At 38.1% G+C, this 7,201-nt stretch overlaps 1 non-coding gene across 1 annotated transcript; it reads right to left on the bottom strand.

Annotated features, from left to right (window-relative positions):
- Positions 1–242: 242 nt before the first annotated feature.
- On the bottom strand, positions 243–349 carry LOC121208374 (small nucleolar RNA R71). Its single transcript, XR_005903375.1, has one exon. It is a non-coding gene; the product is annotated as a small nucleolar RNA R71 (small nucleolar RNA).
- Between the last annotated feature and the right edge of the window lie 6,852 nt (positions 350–7,201).

Here is a 7,201-nt window from a genome sequence, read left to right as displayed (position 1 = left end):
AATTAAGGAGACCCTAATTGAGAAATTGATTGTTAAATATTGCTAATAATAATGATAGGTAGAGGGGATAAACTAATTTAAAGTGTAACACCCCTAACCCATATCCGTCGCCGAAATAGGGTTACGGAGCATTACTGGAGTTTACAGAACAATTACAGATAATTCATGTCATTTATTAATCATATCCAAAATTATTCATATCCAAATTTTTATTGAAATACTTTTCACCGGCTAAAACGGCTAAATTACGTAATGATATCTCTTATTTTGTGTAGATGGATTTAGAAACACTTTACGATGCATGAGAGAGATACAAGGACTTACTGAGAAGGTGCCCTCACCATGGGTTACCGCTTTGGCTTCAAGTGCAAACATTCCACAATGGTCTGAATCCCTCAACTCGGCAAATGGTTGACGCGGCTGCTGGCGGAACCATCAACAATAAAACACCGGAAGATGCCTATGAGTTTATAGAGGAGATGTCACTGAATAACTATTAGTGGCAAGTTATGAGGACAAAGCCAATGAAAACAGCCGGCGTTTATAATGTCAACTCAGTTATTATGCTGTCAAATCAAGTAGAACTTCTCAATAAAAAGGTTGATGGTTTACTTGGTTTTACACAGGTACATCGAGTAATGAGGTGTGACGCGAGTGGAGGAGGTGTGCATACAGAATATCAATCCTTCAATCCCACAATCAAAGAGGAACAAGTCAACTATATGGGTAACAATAACTTTAGATCTCAAAATAACCCATACAGTATTACTTATAATACAGGTTGGAGGAACCACCCGAATTTCTCCTGGGGTGGTTAAGGCAATCAAAAGTAATAAAATCCTTAGGGTTTTCAACAGCCACCTTATCAACAAGAGAAAAAACCAAGCCTTGAGGAGATGCTCTCAAAATTCATATCAGTGTCAGAAACCCGCTTCCAAAATACCGAGACAGCACTCAAGAATCAACAAGCATCGATCCAAGGGCTCGAAACCCAGATAAGCCAGCTTTCCAAACTAATCTCGGAAAGATCACTAGGAAATTTACTTAGTAATACCAAATCAAGAGAGTATGTCAAAGCAGTTACACTAAAGAGTGGGAAAGTGTTAGTGGAATCTGAAAAGAAGTTAGTACAAGAAGCCGTGGAAAGCGAAAGGAGGGAAGAAAAACCCGAAAATAGTAACAAACCAGTGCCGGAGGAATATACACCACCAGTCCCATATCCAGCAAAATTAAAAAAAGATCGCATTGATGCACAATTCGGTAAGTTTCTTGAACTTTTTAAGCAATTACATATCAATTTACCTTTTGTTGAAGCTATCTCGCAGATGCCTACCTACGCAAAATTTTTGAAGGAGCTTCTAACAAACAAAAGGAAGTTCGAGGACTTATCTACAGTAGAACGCAACGAGGAATGCTCCACTATACTCTAAAACAAGCTGCCAACCAAACTAAAATATCCAGGAAGTTTTACTATCCTTTGCTTAATTGGTAATCTGAATGTTGAAAAAGCACTAGTTGATTTAGGCGCCGGTATTAATTTGATGCCATATAAAATGTTCAAACAACTTGGTCTTGGGGAACCTAAACCTACTAGGATGAGTATACAATTAGCCGATAGATCTGTTAAATATCCTAGGGGTATTATAGAAGACGTACTCGTAAAATTAGATAAATTTATATTCCCTGTTGATTTTGTTGTGCTTGACATGGATGCAGATGTGGAAGTACCATTAATTTTAGGATGCCTATTCCTAGCCACTGGTAGAGCGGTGATTGACGTGGGTGACGGTAAATTGGTACTTAGAGTAGGTGACGAGGAGATGATCTTTAAAATTTACGATGCTATGTGATTCTCTAGGAAACAGGATGATTCATGTTATTTCATTGACTCTATTGATCATGTTACTCAAGAATCTTTTCAGGAGATTGTATAAGAGGAGACGACGAAACCATATCCAGCTCAAGACGAGGAGACAGGTGAAGAACCTAATGACCATTCATCAAGACAAGTAGAATATGAGGGTATTAAGATAAACGATGACCTTAAGCAAAAACCCTCTATTGAGGAGTCTCCCAAACTGGAACTTAAACAATTACCAAACCATTTAGAATACGCATTTCTTGGAAATAATTCTACATTACCAGTTATTATTGCTTCTAATTTGTAACCCAAGGAGAAAGAGGAATTAATCCAAGTATTAAAAGAACATAAGAAGGCCATAGCGTGGAAAATTTCTGACATTAAAGGAATCAGCCCTTGTTTCTGCACCCATAATATTTTGATGGAAGATGAATACAAACCGTGTGTGCAAGCTCAAAGACGTCTGAACCCCAACATGAAGGAAGTTGTAAAAGCCGAGGCAATTAAACTTTTAAATGCTGGAATTATTTATCCTATTTCTGACAGTTCTTGGGTAAGTCCAATGCAGGTTGTCCCCAAGAAAGGAGGCATGACGGTCGTGACCAACGAGAAGAATGAATTAATCCCAACAAGAACAATTACAGGGTGGAGAGTTTGCATAGACTACAGGAAACTGAACGACGCCACAAGAAAAGATCACTTCCTCTTACCATTCATTGACCAACTGTTGGAAAGATTATCCGGACACATGTATTAATGCTTTCTAGACGGACTCTCTGGTTACTTCCAAATCCCAATAGCTCTTGAAGATCAAGAAAAGACAACATTCACATGCCCATATGGTACGTTCGCTTATCGTAGAATGCCTTTTGGATTATGTAATGCTCCTGCCACTTTTTAGCGCTGTATGAGAGCCATATTTGACGAACTCGTGGAAGATATCATGGAAGTCTTCATGGATGATTTTTTGGTATTCGGTAACTCTTTCCATCTCTGCTTTAAAAATTTAAAACGAGTTCTAATAAGATGTGAGGAAATAAACCTTGTGCTTAACTGGGAGAAATGTCACTTCATGGTTCAAGAAGGTGTTGTATTAGGGCATAAAATTTCTAGTAAAAGGATTGAGGTGGATAAATCTAAAATAGAAACAATCGAAAAATTACCGCCCCCTAGTTCAGTTAAGGATATTAGAAGCTTTTTATGACATGCTGGTTTTTATAGAAGATTTATTAAGTATTTTTCTAAAATAGCTAAGCCTTTGACTAAATTACTAGAAAAATATATACCTTTTAACTTCGATCAGGAATGCTTAGAAGCATTTCATACTTTAAAGGATAAATTAATTAATGCTCCAATCATAATTGCACCTGATTGGAACTTGCCATTTGAACTAATGTGTGATGCGAGTGATTTTGCAGTAAGTGCAGTATTGGGACAACGAAGAGACAAGCATTTTCAACCTATCTATTACGCCAGCAAAACCTTAACGGCTGCACAAGAAAATTATACTACTATAGAAAAAGAGTTGTTAGCCGTGGTTTTTACATTTGATAAATTTCGATCATATCTCATATTGTCTAAAGTTGTTGTTTACACTGACCATTCTGCCTTTCGGTACCTTTTAACTAAAATCGATGCAAAACCTCAACTCATTCAATGGATTCTCCTATTGCAGGAATTCGACTTGGAAATTCAGGACAAGAAAGGTGCTGAAAATCTCGCGGCTGATCATCTGTCCAAGCTCGAGAAATCCAATACCATATAACCAGATGACGTGGAAATAAATGATTCGTTCCCTGAAGAACAATTTTTTGCTATATCTAAATCCGAGGTACCTAGGTTTGCAGACATCGCAAATTTTTTAGTTGCTAACATTATCCCAAAAGGGTTAACACACCAACAAAAGAAGCGATTCTTTAATGATGTGAAAAACTACTTTTGGGATGATCCATTTCTGTTTCGCAGATGTGCAGATCAAGTCATCAGAAGATAAGTTACAGGATCAGAAATATAAAAAATAGTGGAACATTGCCACTCAGGGCCCACCGGAGGACACTATAATGGCACTAACACCGCACACAAAATACTTGAATCAGGTTTTTATTGGCCTTCGTTATTCAAAAACGCTATCAGGTATGTTACTTGATGCGACAAATGCCAAGGGACAGGTAACATATCTAAACGTGATGAAATGCCTCAAAACTATATGTTTTCTTGTGAAATATTTGATGTTTGGGGTATCGATTTCATGGGCCCATTTTTCAGTTCATTCGGAAATAAATACATCTTAGTAGCAGTTTACTACATGTCCAAATGGGTAGAAGCCCAAGCTCTACCTACTAATGACACTAGAGTCGTAGTACATTTCCATAAAAAACTCTTCTCGAGATTCAGAACGCCTAGAGCAATTATCAGTGACAGGGACACTCATTTTTGTAATACCCAATTTGAAAAAACCCTTAAGAAATACGGAGTTCATCATAGAACAACCATCCCATACCATCCTCAAACTAATGGACAAGTTGAAGTAGCAAACCGAGAACTCAAACGGATCCTTGAAAAAATAGTAGAATCAAATAGAAAAGACTGGGCAACAAAAGTAGACGATGCCTTATGGGCTTACAGAACTGTTTTTAAAACTCCTATAAGGACATCACCTTACAGACTTGTTTATGGAAAAATTTGTCATCTACCATTCGAACTAGAGCATAAAGCTTTTTGGGCTATTAAATTTCTAAACCTTGATCCCGAACTTGCAGGAAAAAATAGGTTGATGCAGCTGAACGAGCTAGATGAATGGCGAGCCAATGCATACGAAAATTGATGCCTATACAAGGAAGCAACAAAGCAGTGCCATGTCATTCATTTAAAGCAACGAAAACAATTTGAAGTTGGGGATCTCGTCTTATTTTACAACTCAAGACTCAAATTGTTTCCCAGGAAACTAAAATCACGATGGTCAGGACCTTTCGTAATTCAATCTGTTCATCTATATGGCACAATAGAGGTAAGTCACTCATCATACGGTACTTTCAAGGTAAATAGACACCGTCTCAAACTTTATAATGGTGAGAATTTAAAGTCGATAGAGAGGAGCTACGACTCCACAAACCGTCCTGAATATAGCAACAAGGTATGAGCTTAGACTATAAATAAGCGCTTCTCAGGAGGAAACCTGAGTATTAACAATTTTAAATTATTTTAAATTCAAGTTTTAAACATTTAGGTCACTAACAGGGTATTTGAAGCACAGGTTCCCAGCTCTACACGGCCGATAACACGGCCGTGCTTAAGGCCGTGTGATCAACACGGAGGGAAACACGGTTGTGCATTATGGTCGTACAAAAATAGGGTAAATAATTTCCCCAAAACACGGGATACGATAAATCCACACGACCGTGCGACATGGCCGTAAGTGAATTTGATAGGTGAACACAGGCGTGGGAATAGAAAAACATGAGCGTGCCAGGGGCAAGGCTCGATTCTGTTTCTTCGGCATGGGCGTGAGACATGCCTATGCTGTGAAGCTGTGGATAACAATACATGGGTGTGGTACCCTAACACATAGGCGTGGTACCCTAACACATGGGCGTGGGAGAAGCGAACAAAGCTAGGAACGGCCGTGCGATATGGCTGTGGGCCACACACGCCCAAGACACACGGGCGTGGGATAGTAGCCGGGCACGACCTAAATTGAAAATTTTGAAAAACACGGGCTCACTTTCAGAGTACACGGGCGTGGCCCTAGGCCGTGTGGCTTCCCCCTATATAAGCAAACCACTATTCATTTTCTTCTTCCTTTCAAAACCCTAGCGGAAATCTCCCCATTTCCACTCCCTAATCCCTATTCCGGCCACCATTCCACAAATTCTCACTTCCTCAACCCCCAACCCACCCTAAACTCCACTCCACCTGCATTAATCCTCACTTTCCCCTCTCTTTTCCCTCCATTTTTCCTCTACACGGTTGTACCCCCACAGCACGAGGACCCACTGACTCAGCCACCACCACCCTCTCGTCCAGTTCATGCGGCGACTTCATATGTTGACATCTCTGAGCGCCTCACCTGATTCGAGCAGCAGTGTTTTCAACAATTTGACAACATTGATGCTACTCTACAGCAGATTTGTCAGCACCTCCACATCTCATCGCCAATCCCACCTCGCGAACAATCCAGTGATAAAGATGTTTAGAAATATTTATTCTATTATTTTATGTTTTTAATTTTATTCAAACTACTTTTTATTTTTTATTTTTATTTTTATTTTTTAGTAGATTTAAAATTTTATTATAAATTTCAGTTATTTCTTTTCAAGTATTTATTCTTCCTAATATCTCCTAAAAAGTTCCTGATTTTATCACAGTTATATAGAGCTCTTAAGCTCATCATCACGTAGGAACTAAAACTCCACCGGGAAAGGGTCTCCACGACTACCATGTCCTGCTCGACCACGACCATAGCTACCACTAGATATAATATTCTTTTCGTGCAGGACTTATGGCCTAATGAACCTCTACGACCGCTAGAGTATCCTCCTCCACTCTCGAATCGATCACTCTCCAAAACTCTAGTTCGAGGAATTCATCATACAAGAAGTTTCACTTCTCTCCCAATCTTATTTTATACTCTAATATCTATCTTTGTACATTGAGGGCAATGTACATCTTAAGTGTGGGGGGTATTTATTTTATTATCAGAAAAATCACTGAATAATCATCTTCTTCTCTTGAAAAACTCTCATATCATATTTAGGATAAATTTTAATTAATTTATGATTTTGATTGATATATCTTAAATTAAAACATAGGGATTTATGCATTGATTATTTAAACTTTAAGACAATAGAGAGTCAAGCATGATGAGTTGATTTTTAAGAATTCAAAATCTTAGGCTGTTTCCCTAAGTCTAGGTATTACTTTGAATTGGAATTCACGAGTCTAAACATTAAAAAACCATAATTTTTGTGAGATTTTTGAGCCTTTTGAGCATCTATTCATCCTTTTATGCTCACTTTTATTATTGCTTTGAGTGCGTCAGTATTGAACTGTTATTCTAGAACTTGCTTGATTATGCTTGTCGAAACCACACCATTTGATTTGATATATCAAAATGATTAAGGCACTTGGGATTAACCCACTCATGCCATGAAAAGCCTACCCCCACGATTAATCCCTAGTAAACCTCCTTGAGCCTAACAAACCAATTTTTGTATTACCCTTAATATTAACCTTTAACCCATTATTGAAATCTCCTAAATTAATCCCTATTTTTGTCGAGATTTGAGTTGAATGGATTGCATAGCTATGTTTTGATCTTGATATTTAGTCTATATTATTTAA

The sequence above is a fragment of the Gossypium hirsutum genome, chromosome A01, assembly GCF_007990345.1.
Source record: "Gossypium hirsutum isolate 1008001.06 chromosome A01, Gossypium_hirsutum_v2.1, whole genome shotgun sequence".
In the NCBI taxonomy this organism is placed as follows: domain Eukaryota; kingdom Viridiplantae; phylum Streptophyta; class Magnoliopsida; order Malvales; family Malvaceae; genus Gossypium; species Gossypium hirsutum.
Note: the sequence above shows the minus strand (reverse complement) of the source record. Positions and strands in the feature narration are given on the sequence as shown.